Source organism: Stegodyphus dumicola, chromosome 5, assembly GCF_044657685.1.
Source record: "Stegodyphus dumicola isolate Sdum_Otavi_A_Nest chromosome 5, ASM4465768v1".
In the NCBI taxonomy this organism is placed as follows: Eukaryota; Metazoa; Arthropoda; class Arachnida; order Araneae; family Eresidae; genus Stegodyphus; species Stegodyphus dumicola.
Genome location: NC_140772.1, coordinates 32,659,276 through 32,683,486, shown reverse-complemented (window position 1 = coordinate 32,683,486; position 24,211 = coordinate 32,659,276).

The following is a 24,211-nucleotide window of genomic DNA, read 5'->3' as shown; positions in this document are numbered from 1 at the left end:
TTAATTAATGAATGAAATGAATTAATGAGAAACGAATGAGAATTAATTTGATGATCGTTCAAGTACATATTTTTTACAACGTGCTGTATAGAGATAAGGGCTATGAAGTCCTTCTGAGTATTTTATTAATAATATTCCAGTCTTAAAACAGGCATTACATGACAGCAATGTAAAACATTAATTAAATCAATTTTGCTTTACTCTGCTGCCGTGTGGGCTAAAATTCCCAGAAATCAATACAAGTTCTCCAGAATAAGGCTTTTCAGAATTCTCACTAACGCCGTAATTCACGAGGATTTAAATTTTATATCTATCATAGTCGTAAATACATATAAACGACCAAGGAATATTTCTTGTTCGTTTATAAAAGTGGTTAAGTTTTCTTGCTCTCGGGGCAGCCCTGTTGCAATGAGTTTCTAACTCGAAAGGGATCCTTATGGAATTTACAAGGAAGCAAGTAGAGATTATATGTACCGATATTTGTCCAAGACGACTGACTTCTGGTTACTATCTTTCTCAAAGGCTGGACATTTCCTGACAACATCTTCCGTCTGACGCCTTTGCCATCCAAGCAACTTCGAAACACTTTTACGGTCAGTATCAGCTTCTTGCTGCAATCCGTGGCGCCGTCTTTTACTATAATAAGCCAGGACTTGAAAGGTTCTATTTATCCCTGATAATAAGCCAGCAGGCCTCCTTTGTTCTAATTTTCACAAGTCTTTTAGCACAGAAACCCCGAAGCTTTATTGCACAATTATTTCCCAAACCTAAGCAAATTCCGTGCCATCTTTGTCTCTGTCTCATGAAAACGAGTCACGAAGAAACCAGGTGTTGTCTGAACACGGGGGAGAAAGCGAACCCCCTTTTCCTTATAGATGGGGGATCAAGCGGCGCCTTCGACAGCAGGTGGCGCAACGCATGTTCTAATCCTCCCTCATGCCGGTGAGATTAAGCAGCGACACAGAATAGATCAACTTAATCTCTTCTTTGAGTGAACTGAGGAAGAAGTGCTTCAAGACGCGAGGGGGGAACCAAATAGAAGTGTGCTCTAGAATTTTTTTCGTTCCTCTCCTCTTCGATCGTAGGGGAACGTGGAAGATTAGTGACCGAATAAAACGGCCTCACGGATGCATTGACTACAATACTTTAAGAAATGGGATTTTATTTAACATAAAAAATAGGATATATTTTTTGGGAGTGTTGCCTCTGCCTTTCAATTCGAAAATGCTAGAGTTAGAATTTACATTACGATCCCCCTTCCCGAAAAGGGAAGCTTTGGTTTTTATATTTTGGTTTTTAGATCAACTTTAGTGAAAAATAAATATTTTACTGTATTAACATTAACATGATGTTTCAAAATGCGCATCTCTAAGAATATTTGGAATCACCTTGTTGGTGATTAGGTATTTTTCTGGATAATTCTAACAGAATTTTTTTGAAAAGAATTATCAATATATTTAGGTACAAAAATTATAAAACAAACAGGCAATTATCATAATAATTCGTTAATGTAGGATAAAAAAGGACGAATAAAGAAATAAGATGACTGCAAGAATAAAATTAGATAAAATTTTAATATATTAAAATACTTTATACAGCTAATGAATTACATTAAAACCGCATCAGATTCATGTATCGGTGTATTATCAGTGTTTCTTAAATAGTGAAAAAGATTACGACTGATGTTTTTTCCAACAAAAATGCTCAACAGCTACATGAGATCCATTATAATATTATACTTCAGACGAAGTCTGTTAAAATGAGCAGTCTGCTAAAATGGGATATATTGAAACTATAATACAGCAATTTGAGCAAATATGCTCACTTTCGGCTTTCAGAAGCAAAGAAAATTAACTTCTTTTCTGACATAAGATTTACGTTTTTTATATAAGTTTCAACTAATACAATTGCCATATACTTTCCGTGCCAAAAGTTTATCGAGTCGGAAAGGCACCATTTACCAAAATTTGTTTGATTACGACAAAGCACAGAAAGGCTATCTATCTAAGAGCCCGGATGCCTTTGTAGTGGGCTTTAAAAGGGAAAGTGGTTACATTACGCATGGAAAGGGGGGGGACAATAACGCTGATGGAGCCACCTGGTTCGCAAGTTTTCGAACTCGGTTAGAACTTCACTGAGTCTATCTGCTGGGCTCATGACACACCACTTGCTTTAAAAATAGTAATATTTGTGGAAATTATTTGGTCCTGTGGACAACAGACAATAATTCTCTGTTCTGAAACGCAATAAGTTTTCTAACTGCTATTACTGCCAAACGATCAAACGATCGTAGCATTACTCAAATTAGTAACTTTCAGGATGGCTTCTATAAATGCATTTGTCCTATAGGGTTTTACTTTAATTTTCTAATAATTATATTTTATTAATAATAATAAAATATTTAATTTTTCTTATTTTTAGTTTAAGACAAGCACTTTCGTTGCACGCTCTTATTTTCCCCAACTGCGTTTCCCTACCAGAACGAGTTTTTAGTTTTACGCTTTATGCAAATAAGTTAGAAACTAATATTTAAACTGAGGTCTGTGTTACTTCAGTAGGACAGCGCCTTTTACCTTTCGGCCACGCTGTTGTTATTAGTTAAAGCTACGGCCATATTTATTACGTGCTTGTTAGCCTAAGCCGGGGGTTCTTATTTAAGAACCAACTATGCGAGCTTGATTCTGTACTGCTTTGGCTGATTTAAATCTACTTAACATTAGTTTAATTTCATATTTTCTATTTTGAGTTAAAGCGCAAGTGGAGGCTTCTTGTACGCCCAAGATGGGCCGTCTGTTAATATATTTTTGAGTTAAAATAAAAGGGTATTTTAACCCCTCTTTGGAGTCGCTACTTACGCAACAAGAACTCAGCGAATAGTCGCGACACAGTTCTTCAGTATTCTAGCTTTCAAAGAACTTTATTTTAGCTAGAATATTACAGTACTTTTGTGCGTGTCATTTTACTGTAAGCATATTTAACTCTCTTCCAATAAAAATATGTAAACTAATAAAATACGCCAAAATCGGAGAAATTCTGTCCCGACGTACATAATATCTAATGTCAGGAGCATATTTTATGAATTACAACAATACATTTTTAAATACTAATTCATAATTGTCATTGCGATATATTATAAATTAATTGTATTTCAAGTTATATAAAAAGAAGTTTATGACTATTAAAAGAAGTCAAATTATTAGGAAATACGTTTATTGTCTTGAATTTTTTTTTTTTTTTTTTGTAAAAGCAGAGTCACTGAAAAACGATAACGATAAATTATGAGATTTTACGCTTTGCCAACACTTTCGGGACATCACCCTGAGCAGTGTTTATTTGGAAGACCGTATAAAAAATCGGAGTTACTTTGGTAGACGGTTGCACGGATTTTTGGTGATTTACGTTGGCGCAATTGTTGGCGCGATTTTTACAAACGTCAGCCATCTTGAAAAACGCTGTTTTTACGCATAGTAAAGTATTCGAAACTTTAAAAAAAATAAATATCGTTAAAAGTAATGGATTAATTTTTTGTTGAAAATGTCGCTTTTTAAGATGGCAGCAAGGGTAAATAAATACATTTACTATGAGTATAAAATACTAAAGTAAGGTTACTATTCCTTTCATATAGCAAAGAAGAGAATAAAAACACCGCTATAAAAACATTGTGCCAACGTTTAATTAGATTAAAATATTACTATTACTATATTATTAAATTCAAATACTTTAAAATACGTTATATTATTAAATTCAAATATTATTAAATTCAAATACTTTAAAATACGTTATATAGAATATAATTAACATTAAAACATATGGACAATAATTATCTCAGCAATTTTTTAAAATAGTGTCAATATCTCAGCAATTTTTGAAAATAGTGTCAATTTTTTCAACAAAAAATTGAAGTATACAATTATAAAATAAAGGAAAAATATGTACTTACATTTTTTTAGTCATTTAACCTATTGCTTATTGATAAGTACCACAAAAAAATCGGAATCATAATTTAAATAACATCTTTCAAGACATCTTTCAAGGAATTCGAAGATATAAATTAAATTTTAAAACGGCGCGGAAATGCACAAATTTTCACTAACCAATCAGGGAGCTGATTACAGCTCGTTAATGCACAAATATTCTATAACCAATCAGAGAGCTTATTACATCACGCCTAGAATTAAAATTATTTAAAAATTCATACATAATAAAATCATTTTTTAAAAAAATGCAAAATTAAATTGTATTTTAATATTTAACGGCCAAAAATAATGTTTAAAACATTAGATTAAATTAATACATATAAAAAACAATTACTTTTAAAGTAAGGTGACGTCATTGGTTACATCATCCCCAACATAAAATTTCATAAAATATGATAAACAATAAAATTTTTATTTCAAATAAAAATGCAAAATTAAATTGATTTTTAATATTTAGAAGCCATAAATAATATTTAAAACACGGAATTTATGCACATTAAAACACATTATTTTTTAAATAAAATGGCAACAAGGTATCGGTTACCATAAATAACTTATCCATCAATGGGTTTACCATAAGTAGTATTACTCGCCAAAAGAAAAATCGCCAAAAATCCGTGCAACCGTCTACCAAAGTAGCACCAAAATTCTGGTAGAGCCTTCTGATTGGTAAAACCTATTGTTTATTAAGTTGGAAACATGATAAAATCAGTCTCGTCGGTAGAATTCGATCCACATTATCTTCGATTGCTAACCATTTACACCAAAACAGTGAACAACACAAGTCAAAATGATCCTTTCTGATAGTCTTACGTTTCATGATCTGACAATGCTTGAAAACGACGTAGACGGTAAACACATTTTAATGTTACGTAGCAAACATTATGATCCGAAACCTCTAGTAAATATGTTTCTAACATCAATATATTGCAGGCATAAAGAGATAAGTGTGTACTTTGATCAGTATCCTTCTTTCACATTCCTTAATACTTCTAAACCTTTTAAATACGGAATTTCATCATAATAGTGTCTCAGCATAAAGGTAACGACAGGCAGCCACTGCTTGAAAAGTTCCAAACCTTGATAAGGATGCCTTAGAACAGGGTTTCTCAAACGTTTTTCAGTCGCGACACCTTTTTATCACTGAGAGTTTTTCGCGACCCCCCGGACCCCCATAATATTTACGAAAATTTTGTGGGATCCCATAAGTATTGCGCAAATCCGACACACGCTCGAGTGAAACTGTCAATTTTTTCACTTGTACTGTGCTATACTATTGCAGTTTTAGGTCATTAATTTCTAAATTTAAGGCATAAAACAATGTGAAAATTTTAAATAAGGAACAGACGAAATGACAGCGTCACGTGCAAAGCAAGGAAAAGGAACGTTTTATATTATAAAAAGAATGCGTCAAAAAGTTTCCGCTTTTTTCTTTGTCTGTATTGTCTTACCTTTATCTATTTTCAGATACATTATGCAAAAATATTTGGTAATTGTAAAATTATTATAATAAGTTAAAGAAATATCAAACCAGCTAAAATTTTTGGCGACCCCCTTGGGGGTCTCGACCCACAGTTTAAGAAACCCTGCCTTAGAATAAAAGTGCTTGGTTCCTTAAGTACTGTGAAAGTACTTATGAAAGTACAATCCTTAAGTACTTATGAAAATAAGTTTCTAACTTGAAAAAAAAAAAAAAAAAAAAAAAAGCCTTTTCATGCCAGGGCACTAGAAAAGCAGGTTTTTAGTTTGTTGCTCTGATTTAGACATCGCTATGCATGTTGACTCCGATGCATCGCTATGCATGTTGCAAATATAAATTTAACATGCAGAGCGGTGCCTTGGAATAAAAGTGCCAGCACTTCCGGCCAATGCTAGAGTAGGCAGATACCTAAGGGTGTCTTGTCATGATGATATGGATATCCTTCTGCAATTCACACTCTAACTTCATAAATGCGCGGTTACATTTATACCGGAGTGCCACTTTGCAAGTAAAATTTTCATTAGCTTTACTAATTAGAATGGCCAACTAAAACACTTTCCTCGATTGCGACCTGTCAATTGCAGGACGCCCTCAACCTGCTGCCACACACATATAGCTCCGATAAGAGGCCATATATATATCATTCTCCGACTCTCACAACAGCGCCGGGTGAAAAATATTTCGCCAGTTGGAGAAAGAGAGAGGGAGAAAAGGAGATAGAAGAGAAACACAGAGATATTTTTTCATTTCCTCCACAGAGATATTTCTCCTACGATTCGATGCTTTGCCATTGGAAAGAAGGTAACTCACTGGAATGGGGTTCATCTTTTACGTCTCGATAAAAGCGTTAATAAATTGGTCGCAAAAGCGTCAAGACCACAGGCAAAAATGCACGAATGTTTTGGATAACGCTGGAGCACAATAAAATAAAATACACAGCTCTTACTTTTAAGCTGATTGAGTGACAATAATAATTACATGTTACATAAATCCGCCATTAAATGATATTAACACACATGTTTTCCCGATTAATGTGGAAACTGGAAAATTTAAATCATTTCTCAAAGAGTGGCTAAGAAAATTACAAAGTAAACGCCTTGTTCATTTTTTACCAACAAATCTATAAACAAAATGATTCTCTGCAGTTTTCAAGGAAGATACTTGATAAGTAATGACACTGGATCTCTGAGCAAAATAATGCACAAAAATTAGTCAATGGAGTTTTAAAATATAATGACATATTTAATGTTACACCTTTTTGTGAAATTTGGCAAAAATAATCATTTTCAGTGGTTTTGTTTTAGTTTGAGAAATTATTTCCTAAGTTCAACTTTTTAAAAAAGAAATATACCGATGGCAAAATTTTCTGTTATTTGCAACTTAATGAAATTTAATTATATGTTGTTTTGAAATACAGACCTCTGCTATAATAACGTAATTTGTGTAGGAAATTAAATTTGTTTATTTAGTCCAAAGGGGCTATTTTCCCAGAAAGGCTATTAATTTGGTTTTGGCATTTTGTGTTGGTTCACTTTTCAAACTGTTGCCACCAAATATTAGAGCACTGCATTATATTTAAAGAAATTGAATAATCAAGAATCTCTGAATTTATGTAGGTTTCTTGCACTGTGAAAAAACGACGGTACCTAGAGCCATCAAATTTTGAATAACGCAGTCCTCCACTCGAATATAGGCATCTGGAAGCCCAAATTTGGAATTTCGAACTGGTTTTCTGGTTCTATTGTCTATTTCATATTTTGTAAAACTTTAACGAATTTTTGATTAACAAACTAAACGATTTCAAAGCGAGCAAAGGCAGCATTGTACGGGAATATATATATATATATATCCAGCGCGCGAGATTGTGTATCGGAAATTCTAAAGATGTGTTTCTTTTAAAATTATTTTGTGATATTGCTGCTGAATTAAATTTTACGGTTCAAGTGTGAGGAACATGATATTTAATAAATAAAGGTAACACACAAAACGTAAATATATATATATATTTATATTATACACAATTAAAGTAAAAAGAACAAACGAAAAAAGCGGACGCGTCGGGAAATTGGAACAGAGAATTGAGACTAAAATTTTTGGCAAAGTTTTTTAATTAATTTATAAAAAAGTGTTTCGTATACAGTTTCAATTGTCTGTTTCGCCGAAACGCGATATGGAGTTAGCTTGATTCGAAATTCATTAATAATAATTTCCCCTGAAGAGCCATAATGCGATTCGAATTAGGCTAATCTACCATTTACCGCTTCTTAATTTTTATATTTTTGCTTAGATCATTTATTCCTACTTTATTCTAATGTTTTAAATATACCTTACTTTGATTAGCATATTGCTTACTATTAGTATTGATTTTTATTTGTAAATATTCAAGGGTTTGTATTGTTTTTTACTTCCTTGTACGAAGTAAAAAGGAAGTATTGTAATCGCGAAAAGTTTCAGGCAGCATATTTCAACGAAAATATCCATTTTGACCGCTATCGATGACCGCACTTTAACGATGTTTTTGCGTGATATCTGTACGTAAGGACAGAATAAAATACTCTTTTCCTTCAAAAAAATTATAAAACTGCTTTAAAATTAATTCTGAAGAGAATTTTTCGTGGCGTCTGTATGAACGTATGTACGTACGTGCGTGCGTGCGTACGTACGTATCTTGCATAACTCAAAAACGAGTAGCCTCAGAACGTTGAAATTTTGTATATAGGACTGCTATAACATGTAGATGTGCACCTCATATTTTGGTTGCAATCGGCCGCACCAAACGTATATAAATATATTTATATATATATCCACTCTGTTACCCGGCTCGGTAATCTCAGTTACTTTACTCTTATATGTTTGTAAATTGTACATTTTTTGCTTTAAAAATGATTGAATTATGTTGTTCTTATCTTCCGGTTAAGGTTTTTATGCCTTTAGTAAATCTCTATGCAATATTTTTAGAATTATCAACAATTTTAAAGTTGTTTAAGTGCCGCTAAGCCTAATACTTCTCTTGATGGCGACCATTGATGTTTACATTTGAAACAGGAGACTAGTGGATTTGTTGCCAATCTAGAGAAACTTAGCTTCGCAACAACAAAGATAACGCATTCATTTATTATTGCCAATTAAATTATGCTTAATTCTTTCTGGAATTTTTTCGAGGAAATAAGCGCTTGAGATTTACTTCGTAATTTTTAATATAGATATTTTGAGTTTTTATGTATTTTTGCCTTCTCGCGAAGTGAGAACTGAATTAATTAAATGAGAAATACTCAATCGTCTGTGAAAAACTGTTTCTTTTTTGTTTTGTTCGCTTAATTTCTTTTATACATAGTTCTAGCTTTATTATAGTATTTGAATAGAACATGTGGCAACGATTAGATAATTCTTTAAGCGATATAAATTTTGTGCATTCTGAGTCATAATATGAATGAAATATAATACTGTTAAGTAAACCTAGCGCCAGAGTGTCGCTATGGTAACCAAAGGAAATTTTAAAGAATGCATTTATTCTATTGTGGTTTATGCGCTGTCGGCGAAGTAGATTTAATTCAATCTAATAAGTTTAAATAAAATGCAAGAAAAAATGCGTATAATTTAATATTCCGTACAAGGAAGTCATGTGGTGTACACATCAGATTTTTTTTTATCTTTGTAACACATTTGATCGCACTTTATTTTGCTAATGTTAATTTTTTCACGGAACCACAGTATTTAAGAACTTTTTAGCGTACGAACTATGTATTTTCTTTTAACTTTATATATTATATATATGTATATAATACGTACGTAATATAAATCTGAAAGCTTAAACTGTCTAAAGTGGATTTCTGTTTAAAACACAGAATGGAGTTACTTGATCGCTTTTTTTCTAGGAATGCTACTGAGTGTCGCATGAACAAAGTCACTGGAATAAAGATATAATAATTTGATTTTATTATAAATTCAGCAAATTTTACACCAAATAAGTGTTATATAATACTACAGATTTAAATTTGCATCAAGAATATGAAGCATAGCTGACGGAATTTTAAAATGAATGAACATAAGTTATAGAATTTGAACGGAATGTTTGGTTACATTAGGTATTCAAATATGGGAAAGCACTCCACGCCTACTTGCCGGATCATGTTTGAATGCGAGCAATTTCATTATTAAAAGAATCTCAATGAAATGGAAAGATGTTCATTAATAAAATGAAATGAATAAAAAGAAATAAATTGTTAAATTTTGATATAATATTTTGAAATATTATATCAGAAATTACATAAATAATGAAAGCTCCGATTAACAATAATTCGGTACTTTTCCGTTTCGCCGGCGCAAATCTCGCCAAGCAGACTTTATTGGTGACAACATACATTATACACACAAAAAATATTAAAAAAATGTTAGTCCTAAGAATTCTTTTTTTGAAGGCATAAACATTTTAATATCGCTTAAAATTTTATAAAAAGCCAATAAATAAAGACAATAAATTTATAAAAAGACATTAATTTAAGAATTTACTATGCTTTCATGGTTCAACATCCTGTTTCGCCGGTTCATATCACGTGACCCCAAGCGATCTCATCTCACGTATACTACTCTACAAAAATATAATGCTCTCAGTAATTATCTACATTAATTTCAAGTTAAATCTTAATTTGGAACACAAGTTTAAATGCAAGAAATACTTCAATTCGTACGAATAACTTACTCAGAAATTATGTAAAACTGCAGTGCTTTACTTCGCTAATGCATTCTCATTAGAATTGATGAATTTAACCCTTGACTTTGCCTTTTCTATATTTTCGGCTTCGGGTAAGCGCTGTGATTGCATCCTAATTGATTTAATTGCCGAAAATGGCCTTAGACATAAAACTGAACTATCTGAATGAGGCGTAGAAGGTTACCAGCGAGAATATTCCGTTTGGCATCGGTTGTACCATTATTGGCGACTTTATCGCTTGCGCCGGCAAAACGGAAAAGTACCAATAATTCTTATCATTTCTTTTTTTTTTTTTTTTATAAAATTTTACTCATTATTTTTACTAATGTAATTCTGTTTTTTAGCTTAACAATTTAAATATTATCTTCAGTTTATAATTTTTATAATTTAAATTCGAGATTCGTTAGTGAAGTCGTATTTCAACAATTTTTATGTCAGTTTTCAAGTTTAAGTTTAAAGAAAAAGGATATTTACGGATCTATGGCCTACTCATAAATAAGGGAGAAAAGTCTATCTATCTTTGTTTATTTCATTTATTTATTTTATTATTTAACTTTAATAAATATGTGATGAAATAAATCGCTTTAAATAATAATTCAGTATTTCAATTCGTTTGAAAATACAAATCTATAACATTTAATCAATGGCGCACAAGTGTTTGCACCGCCCATAATAAAAATTCAGTATTCGAATTAGTTTTAAAATACAAATACTATACAACATTTACGCAATGGTGCACAAATCTTTGCAACGCTCATTGAATCTCCTTCTTAACAACGGAAACACAGTAATTCTTAAGGGAGGATTCGCAAGAAACGTAGTCACGGCAATTGTGACAATTGCAGAAGACCTGCACACCAACGCCTCGAGCAAACACTTCATAGGGACTCCCCGAAGCCACACAAATCCTGCAGAGACGAGACACAGCAGGGGCTGAGTTCGGATGAGGATGTTTTACGTCTAGAAGTGAGTTCCCACTGCGTACAAGGCCATTCCATGCTGCGGTGAGGAATAATTAGTGGCCTCCCTATGGGGGGCTGCGCTGCTCCAGTGGCCTCACCTCTGGTGGTGACGCAATTATGGATGGTGAAAAAAGCCACCAACCAATCGATCAGGTTGATTGCGAAGGATGGATGGATGAAGAGGTCTCATGAAGTCAACAAGGTGGTACTCTTGATGTGGGTGCGGTCTCAAGAAGTTGGAAAGAACAATATTTATTCTCGCCTTCTTAAGTGACAACGATAGATACGGCCACCTTCGCGTGTAAGAGTATGCGGTAGAAGCTAATTTCAGATAATCCATGTTCATATTTGCTAAAGATTTTGTAATAAGTATAACAATTTTATAAAAAAATTAGATTAAAAAGATATATTCTGTCATTCACATTTATTTTAATATATTAATATACTAAATATTCTCACACAGTGCCATAAATGCAAAACCTAAATAAAAGGTAATTTCACAAATTGTGACTTCGAAAATTCAGCAATACTAATTTTGCATGCAACTGCAATAACAAATCTCTAGCGTTAAAATTGACATCATTAAAATCAGGAAATGTTACGACGTGTGTAGAATACCAAATACAACCATTATTATCACCACTGCTAGTAATAACTAATATAGTGAAAAATCGTTGATGCCCTTGTTGGGATTCGGCCTACGGATCTTTCTAGCTTAAGGTGTAACACCCCAGCACACAAGATATAAGGTTATAATTCCTTATATTTTCCTTCACTTAAATGGATTTGGGAAAAGGCGCAACAGACCCAGTCGACTATATCCAAGCGATGACGAATTATCGTCCACCATATTTTAGTTCGGATGCCACCGTAGAGACATAAAAAGTTTCCGGTGTTAGACAGCATGATAAATCAGTTTATCTCTCATCAGGATTTGAATCATGGATTAAATGGACCAGGATTTGAACTTGAACCATGGACCAGGATTTGAACCATGGAACTGTTGCGAATTAAACATACTAATCACTTGGCGTTGCAAGTGGAGGTATCTTGTAAGGCGTAAACATACTAACACACTAACCACTATAGCACACATGGGGAAAGGCGGTAAATTAAAGTGTAGTAACAGAATAAATTTTCATGCGAGCGCCATAAATGCAAAACATAAATACATACACATATATAATTTAAAAACTGTGATTTTAAAATTTAACAACGGTAATTTTGAATGGAGCTGCAGTCAAGAATTTTATAGCATTGGAATTAATATGAATAAAAATGCAAAATATTGCAATGTGAGAAAACAATTTCCAATATTGCTATTATTATTGCTTCTAGGATGAATAATTAAACTAGAAGTATGACATTGCTGGATTAAAAATGCGTGTACCGTACGTGTACGTGTACCGCGTTGCCACCGTACGGGTTTTACTGTTTTAATCTGTAATATTAAGCGCTTCGACCATAAGCCGGTTTGTAAATAAATAGAAGTTTCCGCTCCCACACTCAGTCATTTGAAAATTTGCCGAAAGAATACGTTGGGCTTTAACATATAAGCAAATTTTTGCAAGCCCACTAATTTTTCGAATTATTGCAAGAAACAAGTTTGACTAGCCTCAACTTGCGTAGAAATGAGCAGTCTAGGACATAGACAATATGATATTCTACTGATATATATATCAATATACAATAATTGTAAATAATAACAAAATATAAATATGTTCTGTCAACCTAAATTTACACATTAACCTAAATACAGTAAGACCCCGCTTAACGCTGTTTCGTTTAGCGCTGTTTCGGTTTAGCGCTCTTTTATTTCAACCCGGGAATTCCACGAAATCGCTCGCAGCATACGGGGATTCCCAGAAATATTATGCAGCGATAGGTTTCAAATACATATCCGAAAGAGTGTACTTGTATTTCTTGTTTGGTGCGGTATTATACAGACATATTTTGAAGGGGTAAATGTGGAAGATGTCGAAGAAATAATTCAAGAAGCAGCGGCTAGTCTTTCTAATGATGAGCTCAAGGAATTAACTGAACAAGAAGAAAACAAAAATGTTGACAGCAGTGATTCAGAAGAAGAGCAAAAAGAACTTTCGATGGCGTTTGTAAAAAGGAGTTTGTCTACCATAACTGAAATAATGGATCAATTCATTGAAACTGATCCGAATTTTGACAGGAGCTCAAAAGTAAGGCGTGGTGTTAGAGATGCTCTATCCGTTTATGAAGAACTTTTAAAAGAACAACGCAAAAGAAAAAGGCAAACAACATTAGATGCTTTTGTCACAAAAAGGCAGAACACTGAAAACGCGGAAGGCTAACTAAATATGACTGACTGAGAATTTTATTTGTTTTTTTTTTAAGAATATTCGTTTTGTTATTTATATTTTGTTTTTATTTTTGCAAGAAATAATAATGTGGTATTAATTTGGGCTTTAAGAAATAAATGTTTGGTTTTATTTTTATTAAAAAAACATACTTTTTAAATTTAATACCTAACCAATTTCCTAGCCATCTTCCCCTAACCCCAATATTTACATGTAAAGATAGCCTCGTTTAGCGCTGTTTCGCATTACGCTCTACTTTGATGGAACGTATTCCCCGCGTTAAGCGGGGTCTTACTGTATACTGTATTCCACAGCAAAATGAATAACATTTAATTTACAAGATGGTTTAACATATTTACTACGTTTCTGCATTCTAATTAATGTTTTCAACAAGGAAAATCTCGAATCATTACACGCTACGTATAATCTCTAAATTTAAAGGTTCAGGATGGGACACAAGCATTTCACGGATGTAGAATTATTTACATTATGGCAGGGCATGCAAGAGTTAATCTACCTTGGAGGATTCTGAAGGACAATTTTTTAATAAAAATTGGCTCGTAGTCACTTTACGCAAAGAGAAACAGGTTTGGTTTGGTTTATTTAATTACGGCAAAGCATCCGAGGGCTATCTACCTAATGGGTGGGATAGTTTCGCGGAGGAATTTCTAAGGGAAACAAGCTCGTATGCACGGTACATATGGGGAAGACCACAGAAACGCCCATGCAGGCAGTCCATTCGCCGGGATTCGAACCGCGGACCGAATTACCAATTTTCAGCGACTTTACCACTCGGCCGTCGGTGGATCGGAGGAGCACCTAGGCAGCCGAATCGAACTACTCATGAAGGCAGGAATCTTTCCTCCCACCACCGGTTTTACTGTTCGGTCGCTGGTGTCCATCGCTTGTCTTGTATGATATCAGTAGTGAAAGGCTTACAAAGTATTTATAAATTTTATGGTTACAAATTATTCGGTAATATAAGACGACCAGAATTTCTTCAATATAGATGAATGCTTATTTACAAACTATTATTACTACTTATTACAACTCATGCGTTATAATAATTGTCTACACATTATGCAATCATAGTATATAAGCGGATTGCATTATAATAGTAGCTATAATAGGCAAGCTGAAATTAAACAATTTTTAATAGTACTGTATGGATAAGAAGTACATAAGTTTGAAATACAAGATTAAGAAAAATCCAGTTTTAGATTAAGCTTTAGAGGAATTTTACGGATTCAGCACAAAGACTCGTAAAAACGGTGTTCGAAACTCATGCTCATTTGCACGAACTATCGAAAGTATTTGATAACGATGGTTCATCATTAAAATGCCGGACCTTTTATACAAGGCAGTAATGTTTAAAAAAAAAAAAAAAATCAGAAAATCTTTATATAGGTACTTCGGGCATAAAAGTGACCTAATGATTATCTCTTATGAGGCCTCTTCAAAGCTCAATTTCTAGCTTTTACATGTTTAACTTCATAAATGTTTTTATTCTGGGGGAGTTTTAATTAGTTAGTTTTTAGTTACTCCGATCCGCAAAGTAAACAAGAATTCTACTTTCATCATCCATTCTATTCTTACTAGCCTCTAGAGTATGGCATAAATACAGACCACTTTCCGAGTAGAACATGTTGTCTTACGAGATAGTCCATGTTCTACCATAGCAAAATGAGCAGTTGCACTACAACAGCGTTTACATAACCCCCTCCCTCCACCTGCAACGCCTTACAAAAGAACGAAATAAAAAAAAAATAGCATAAGAATAAGGTGGACGGGGGAAAAGAGAAACGATCTTCACGAGGTCACACAAGGGGCTACTGTTCGTTCACCTGCTCCCGAAGGCTCTCCAGAGCCACCCCCTGCAGCGATATTTTTCTGCCGTTCGGAAAAGTTCGCCAGGGTTAAAAAAAAAAAAAAAAAAAAAAAAAAAAAAAAAAAAAAAATACAGTCATTTGCTTGGCGCGGAAGAAAATTGTTGCTGGTGGGGAATCTAAGAAGAAGGTGGCAATACCAGCGGGCAGAAAGAAAACAAATTTCTTTCTTGTTCCAGCGGCTTCAGTAAATACAGACATAACTCGTTAAAATCTGAGGGTGAAGAGATTATAGTGAGTTTTTAAGGACAAGAAAGGAAAATATGTAGTTGTTGAAATAAAATTACATACATGCCCTATTTCATATATATGAAACAATATACAAGAAGCCTTCGTTAAATGAAAAACAATAAACGTTATTAACAATGAATCCTCTCGTCGCACCACTTCTTTGACAAATTAATTATGCTATAAAATATTTTCTCTCTCCTTTCCACATACCTTCGTGGTGTAATTAGAAACATTCTCGACGCGTATTCAAGAGGTCCAGGGTTCGAATCCCAACGAGGGCACTGCATATTTTTCACGAATGCTTTATCAAAAAAACTTAACGACTCTACAGTGAAAGTATTCAATGCAATCAGAAAGCCACTCAAAAGGGAAAGTTCTAAGGGACAGGACTGTTCGTTGTTTATCTTATTGCCGTTTCGTTATCTTATTGCCCTCGAGTGCCACAACGGAAGGCTTATTCCCTTTCGTTATTTATCTTATTCTTGTTGTTTATCTTATTGCCTAGTTGGTTACCTTATTGCATAGTTGTTTAATCTTATTACCAAGTTGTTTATATTATTGCCTATTTATTTTTGATAACTTTACTATGCAGACGTTTGAGCTTTTCAGGGGCTTTCTTATTTCATTCGAATGCTTTGAAAAATTAATTAAATAATTCTTTTCATTGGCTATTAACCTCATCCTTACATATATTTGTTCCAGTAGAAAACGAATTTGGATTGATCTTTTAAATTATATCATATGCTATAGTTCAATTTACATAAACATTCCTTTTCCTTCTTTCAGTAACTTTATAGTTTTAACTGCTCATTAAAAATGACTGTGATTTCTAGATTTAAAGTGGAAACTTCATGCTCGGCTCTGGTTTAAAAATCACAATCTAGCAATTTACTATGATGTCTACTATTTCATTTTATTTTAAAATAATAATCAAAGATCATAACATACAGTAAACACTGGCCGAACGCGGGAGTTACATTATCAAGACACTGCGCGTACGGCAAAATCACGTTTCGCAAAGTTAACTTTCTGTAAAAAATAAGAGTTAGGTATAGTTCAGATTTAGGAAACATGTATAACTTATGCAAACCTGAATACTGTTACGAAATGTCCAGCTGCGGTAAGATAGCTTCCCCGTAAAGGGGCTTAGGTTTGCCAGAATGTGGCAGGGAATGGTAGGGTAGCCAGATTTGGCGCGAAATCCCCCATTTGAGGTACAGAGACTGTTCACACATTTTTTAGACGATGTATATTGTATTCACAAAACTAAATTACATAAAATTCTTGTGTTTTAAATGTTCTATTTGACATCCTTTATTCTGAACTATCTTTCACACCGCAATTTCCAGGATAATAATGCCTTTTGAAGTGGCAGAAGAGATATTCTATCCCATTCCTCCCGAACAGCTTTCCAGAGTCCTGTTAGGGTTTTGGGACAACGTTTGGATAATGCAGTTTTTAAAAGTCCGAAAGCACAAAACTCCATACGTGACTCATCGGGAGATTTAGTAGGGATATATCAGTGAAGGGTATGGCCTTGATACCATTTTTTAGTTCCATTTCTTTTAGAAAATTTACAGTGGATTTTGATGTGTGACTGCTAGCTTTGTCCTGATGGAGTCTCACAGATAGATGGCACTGTTTGTAAAGCGATGGTATTTCATTCAGAACAATTGGCGATAAAATATGTTTCTGATAGTATTTGGAGTTAACCTTGACATTTTTTTGCACTCTCTTTATTTTTAACTTGCCATTATAAGAAAAACAAGCAACAATCATGAATCCCTTAGAAAAACATTCTTTCGATTCTTTGAACCATGTACTTAAATTTTTTCTCCCCTTTTATGATAATAAATGGCTCTTTTTCTGTTACAATCATTTAAATACACCCATGCTTCATCTATTGTGACAATTGTTTTACATTTTTCTTTGGATAAGTGTTTCTTATACAGAATTCTGCAGCGTGTCCTGCGTTGAGCGATATGCTTTGGAAGAAGACGATGCACATTGCGTTTTTTCGCTTTCTTAAAATTTAAATCAACGTTTATCATTATTGTTTACATTGGACACCGAGCATTTTAATGAATTTTGATTTTGCAAGTTTCCTTTGACTAGGGAGATTTTCTTTTAACATTAAACAACGTACCTTTGCAATTGTCAAAGATGTGCGTTTTTTCCTTGGATACTTGTTTGGAATTTTTGTCCCACTTGAGGCTCCAATTTGACGTTTTTTTTCTTTCTTGTTGATGATATTACCTATCGACGCTTTAGATATCACAAACCCATGACTCTCACATCGTTTTTGGATAACGGAGTATGCATATTTCTCTTCGGAAAGAGCGTAAATGTAGCCTTCGAATCCCTGCTTTGTTAAATATGCCATTTTTAATAATTAAAAAAAAAAACTTTCAAGCCACAGACGATAATTTTGACTTTTAAAAACATAGTACAATTGCAATTACTTCTTTTGAAGCAAACGAAATTTTATTACCGCTTACGAAAATCGTCTAAAAATAGTGCGAACAGCCTCTGTATTTGTCGACAAAAAAGGTTTTCGCTCCGTCTATGCCGATATGCCATAGACGGAGCGAAAACATTCTAAAACGCACTTTTAGCGATTTTCTCGAAAATATTTCAAAGGTAGGTAAAGCTATATATATCCTGCCTATACGGAAGTAGTGTTTTGAGTCCAGAGGTTAGCTTCAGAGCGATCGTCTGCCTGCTATACTTCAGTACTTTGCTATGAAGCTGCCTTCACCGTTATAGCCTGAACACTGTGTTGCTGATTATTTCAGAATGTTTATTGTAGTTTTCAGACGATCGTAAACGTGTCTTTCAAGCTTTCCTGCGTAATACTGCTTACTGGCGAATAAATTGTGTTTTGATTTTTCATCGAGTGCTATCATCAATTTATCCAAATCCACGAACCCGAAGAACGCATCAATATTATTGTAATTAAAAGGAGAAAATGAAACGAACGTTAACTGAAAGAATTTCTATTGCTGCTTAAGAAGTAGGTCCATGATGTAATTATTTTTTTTTTTTTTATATACCTGGTCATTTTTGCTTGGGATAATGTCTGACGCATCATTAAACGTTTCGTGGTCGATACCTTTCATAAACACCACTACACTCCGAAGGTATGCTAAAAAGGCTGAAGAAATACCTGATAAGAACATTTCTTTAGAATTTCCGATACACAGTTTCGCGCGCTGGAGGAAAAAAATAGGGCTCTTTTTTACCCCCATTCAGTGTTGCCAATGCTCGCTTTAAAACCGTTGAATTTTTAATCAAAAATTCGTTATAGTTTTACAAAATATGAAATTGATAATGAAACAAATTCCAAATTTGGGCTTCGAGATACTTATATTCGAGTGGAGGACTACGTTATTCAAACTTTGATGTCTCTAGGTGCCGTTGTTTTTTTCACAGTGCGAGAAACATACATACATTCATGCAAGATTCTTCATTATTTAATGTCTTTAAATATAGTGCAGGGCTCTAATACTTGGTGGCAACAATCTGAAACGTGAAACGCCGTTTAGCGACCCCGGTTGGGCGACCCAAGTGTCTCCCACCCATGTTTCCCTACCATCAACCTTTCGAAAGGATTTTCGGATCGCAAAGCAATACAATAATCAAAATTTGCCTTCATATACGAAGTTTCGGGAAGCAGTAATTTATTTCAGTGCACGTGAATAGCGCTGAATATCATTAGGCATTTAAAACAAAATAAACTGCAAGCCCACAAAGCAGTTAAAAAGTTCTTCCCGAAGTGCAGTTTGTACGACGGCCGATACAGACACATTACACCAGAGATATAGACTTACACGAGACAGTTGCTGAAATACTTTCGTTTTGCCGGATAAAAGCGCTCCGTGGACCATGTTGGGAACAGCCAGCTCACCTGGCATCATAGCAAGAAAAAGAATGGCAGTATTATGCCATGTAGGACTATAAAGGAATTCAAAAAAAGTAGTTACAGAACACTGAAAGGGAGCCCGTTTTGTTGTTTCCTTTATACGCTGCGTGTTCCCCCACTGCTGCCCCAGTAAACTTGGAAGAAAAAGTTGGACAGAAAGCTCTGCTTTTATCTTCGTGTTTCACTCCCCTTTGCCTACCCTGTATGTGCATTCTCTACTTATTTATTTGCTGCTGTTGTGCTTCCATCATTTCGAGATTTCCGCTTTCTTCTTTGCATCTACGAATAAGAGATAAGGGGGAGCCGAACAGGTCCAAGGAAGGAGCGATATTTTCTTTTTCTTCACTCTCTCCAGATTTACGCAGCATAAGAAACACTGCGCTCTAGAGCTGCGGAGGGGTTGAGCACAAATGGACGGTAGTCAGCTTTGTATCCAAACTACAGCTAAAAAACTTAACAAATATTCCGCCGTATTTTCTTGAACGATTATAACAGCTTGATTGAAAAACTAATTGTCCCCCACCAATTTGAAGATATCATACAATGCGACTCCTTCATTACAGGTGCTCAATAAATACTAGGCCCGGGCGGTTGGTGTGAACATGCTTCTGGGGGCTTCTTTTGTCTTTTGGACTGCCACCTGGATGGCCTGGTCGCTGGGTTTCGGTGTATGGTGCGAGGCGCCTGTGTGGCCCATCTGGCTCAAGATAGAGGTGGACGTGTTGCATATGCCAATTAACCATTACGGTAAATGGATGGTGCACACGTCCCCCGTCAACTATCAACTATCATTACAGGTGCCGGCATTGTTATTTAGTCTGCCATTGTTCGAAGAGCTAGAAGTTCTCATAAAGGTGTCTCAGTGTAAAGATACTCAGACCTTTATGAAGATCAGTTTTTAACTAGTAAAAAGCAGGCTTTACGGAAATGCGGGCACAAACCTACTGATGCCCTGCTATGAAACTAGGATTTATATTTTAAATTATTTCAGTTTTATTAACACATCAAAGAATGCATTATTATTTTCCTTATGTATATTTTGTATTTTGGCAAAATACAAATTGTTGTCACTTCGTTTGAGGGGAACATTTTCTGCAAGTCTCAAATGTAAGAGATCACTGGAAACAAAGAAAAAGAAGCTCAATTATGTCTTGGATTATCCTCTTTTGATATTTAATTAAATAAATGCAAAAGAATACTCAAGGGTTAATTTATAATACAATAATATCATGGAAACTTTTTCCTATACCTTTTATATCTACATTTTTGAACAACTCGTTTTAAAAACAGTGGATCCTGCCTAAGACGACCACTCACGGCTCTAGCCGCTTTTGGTCTTCTCTAGACGTGTTCGCCTTAGAGAGAAAATATTCAACATCGAAATTTATTTATGTTCCCAGATTCTGAATCCTGATTATTTTGAGAGATGATGATCGTAGATCCAATTAACACAAGAACGTCCAGACAACGTTCAATGTGCATACTTTACGTTTGTGTCGGAAACGTTTTAGTTAAACGTTCTAAATCCCGTCTATATGTTAAAGTTATAAAACGAACAGCAGCATGTATGTGTGTGTAATACTTGTTTTTAAGTCGTACATTCCAACGTACAGCAGTAGTACTTTTCGAAACGTTTCCAGCACGTGCTAGAAATTATGTTCTACCCAACGTACCAAAAAGCGGTGCATATTTCAACCGTGTTCTTAGGATGTACATTTCGACGTACAACACTGGTACTTTTAGAAACATTTCCAGTATGTTTCAAGTAGAACTTTTGGCACGTTCAAGTAGAACTTTTGGCACGTTCAAGTAGAACTTTTTGGCACGTTCAAGTACAACTTTTTGGCACGTTCTGCTACAGGGTTTTCGGAGAACATTCTGAACCAACCACGTCTATATATTGCAGTTCAATAACGAACTTCAAAAAGGGGTGCTACTAAAACTTTTGTATAACGTTCCTAGAAAGTTCTATGAATGTTCCTGTAACGTTCGAGCAGAATGTTCTGAATCACATTTCGAAAAACACCTGTGTTGTACGTTGAAATGTACGTCCTAGTAACACTGTTCTAACAAGCATCACTTTAGCACATTCTGTAGAACGTACTTATAGCCCGTGCTGGAATTGTTTCGAAAAATACCAGTATTGTACGTCGAAATGTTCCTCCTAAGAACACGGCTGTGATATGCACCGCTTTAGCACGCTGTGTACAACATAATTTATAGCACGTGTTGGAAACGTTTCGAAAAGTACTACTGCTGTATGTTGGAATGTACGTGTTAAAAAAGGGTTGATCACTTCAGCTCGTTATGTAAATATCACTTCAGCTCGTTATGTAGAACATTCTATATACACGCAATGCCGTCATAGGACGAATGAATGTTTTGGTACTGCTTAGGGTTTAGGTGTTCGCCATGACAGGGTTCACTTAATATTAATTTGACTTCTGCATCTTGAATTTCTGAAGACTAGTTCTTATATTAGTAAGCCCATCGCAGTTTCGCAGCTTAAAACTTTCAGATTTAAGCTACAGAATTTCTTTACGTTGCAAAACTAGAATTTGAAAAATGAAGAACTGACTGCAATTTTCGTATTTTTTAAATTACATAGACGAACTTGAAATATGAACGATTAAAAAAATAATAACATCATAATAAATTACAATAATATCATTCAGACAATAAAGCATAAAAACGCGCATTTAAATGGAAATGTGATTTAGTCGCTACTGTAGGTTGAAAAAAAATCTAGCTAGAAAGTGGAAAGAATATTGAAAAGTTTTTAAAATTTCAGGGATGACAAAAGCTAACTAGAATTCCAAGTATAGCAGCTGTATAAAACTATTTTGATTTTGTTTCTGTAATTTTATTAATATGATATTATTCTATTATATGCTGCAAGCGGTGCTGTATAAGTATATTTCTAAGTTATAGTATACCACATAATAGTTACAAATATATAAGTATACGACTTGTCGTGCTTACATCACCGATTTTAGGTATAATTTTGACAAAAGTAGCTTTTAAAAAATACTATGAGATGTTGATAGATAGTATCTTTAGTTTTTTTTTTTTTTTTTTTTTTTTTTTTTTTTAGTCTTATGATTTTCGTAATGGGGGAAATTTACCGCGCCATCATATTCACAAACGACGCGTATATTTCTGGAAGCGAGTTACATTCGAGAACCTTTCTTTTTAGACCACTGTATACAACAGCGAACTACAGACATTGTAACAGCTTTAAATATTATTAAAATCTTGTAGTTTAAATAATTTAAATAGATGAACATTAAGGTATTTGTGAATGGCAATATTTGAAACCAGACTCGAGTACCACGTGCGACTCTCACACGAAGAATGTAATTTTATTTTTAAATGTTAGTATTCTTTTTTTCTTCTTGTTTTGTATGTCGCCATTTTGAGTGCTAAATAAAGTTTTTTTCCGTGTTCCATCATTGGAGTTGCTTCATATTGCCAAAGAAGTATCACAACATGAACAGAGGCAGAAAAAAATTCGCTGTTAAGTTTTCGCATTAAAAACACCAGACATGAAGGAATATTAATCTTTTTTTTTTTACTTTATTCACTAGTAAGAACATGTCGATTGTTGTATTCTTTAATAATGAATCACTCATTTCTTCAACGATGGTAACTCCTATGGAGACATCACAAATCCGAGGCTACGAGGGGAACAATACGGCGACAGGCAACAAGAAGAGGGGTGAAATAAGAGGGGGTCAGGACTGCCATTCGGCAGGTGGCATTCGATGATGGAAGGCACTCGAGGGGCAGAGAGATGAGGGATGGTATGATGGATTCCTTCAGTGCAGGAATGACAACCCCGTCTGCAGAAGAAATTCATTTCGCCTTCTATTATGCCTCGATGCTTTTTGGCCGAATGGTCACGGATCACTTAATAAGGAAAACGGAAACACCGCCCTGAGCTGAGCAAATATTGATCCAGAAGTAATCAAAGGAACGTATTATATGAGACACTGCGGCAAGAGGGACAAAAAATAACAAAACTCCTATTTCCGAATTCCCAGTCGCAAGAAGACCAAGAGTGAAGGTTTTTCATTAAAATCCAATTGTGGAGGATGGATAGGGATGCTTCCTGTAGTGTGACAGGTGCACCGCCTAAATAGTCGGGAAGAATCTTTTCGATTGCGGTGGCAAAGTAAGTAAAAGATTAAGAAGAATGAGAGGCAGTTGTAAAAATTCAGGAGGTAGTGTCTGTAAAGGGATACCCGACTTGAACGAAGATGGCTTTCTTTCTTACGTTAGAAATATCTTGGACAGGTTTTTCTGGGAACACTATATTACGCTGTCATACTGTTTGATGCCTGTTTGTCATACTGTTTGAATGAGCTCGATAAATATTACTATTCCCAGCGATATTATTTTCCATTTGACTGATAAATAGTCAGTTTTCAAAGCGTTACGATTCGGTGTGATATAAGGTTAGTTCGGTTATGTTAATTACGACAAAGCACACGAGGGCTATCTGCCTAAGGGGAGGGATGCCTTCGTGGATGACTTTCTAAGGGAAACTGGCTTGTATACACGCCGGCTGATATAAAATACTCAATTTGGGATTTCAAAGCAATAAATGCGTTATTTAATAATTTAAATCATTACTGCACTTCTTTTTACTTCCTTGTACCAAGTAAAAAGGAAGTATTGCAAACGCGAAAAGTTTCAGGCAGCATATTTCA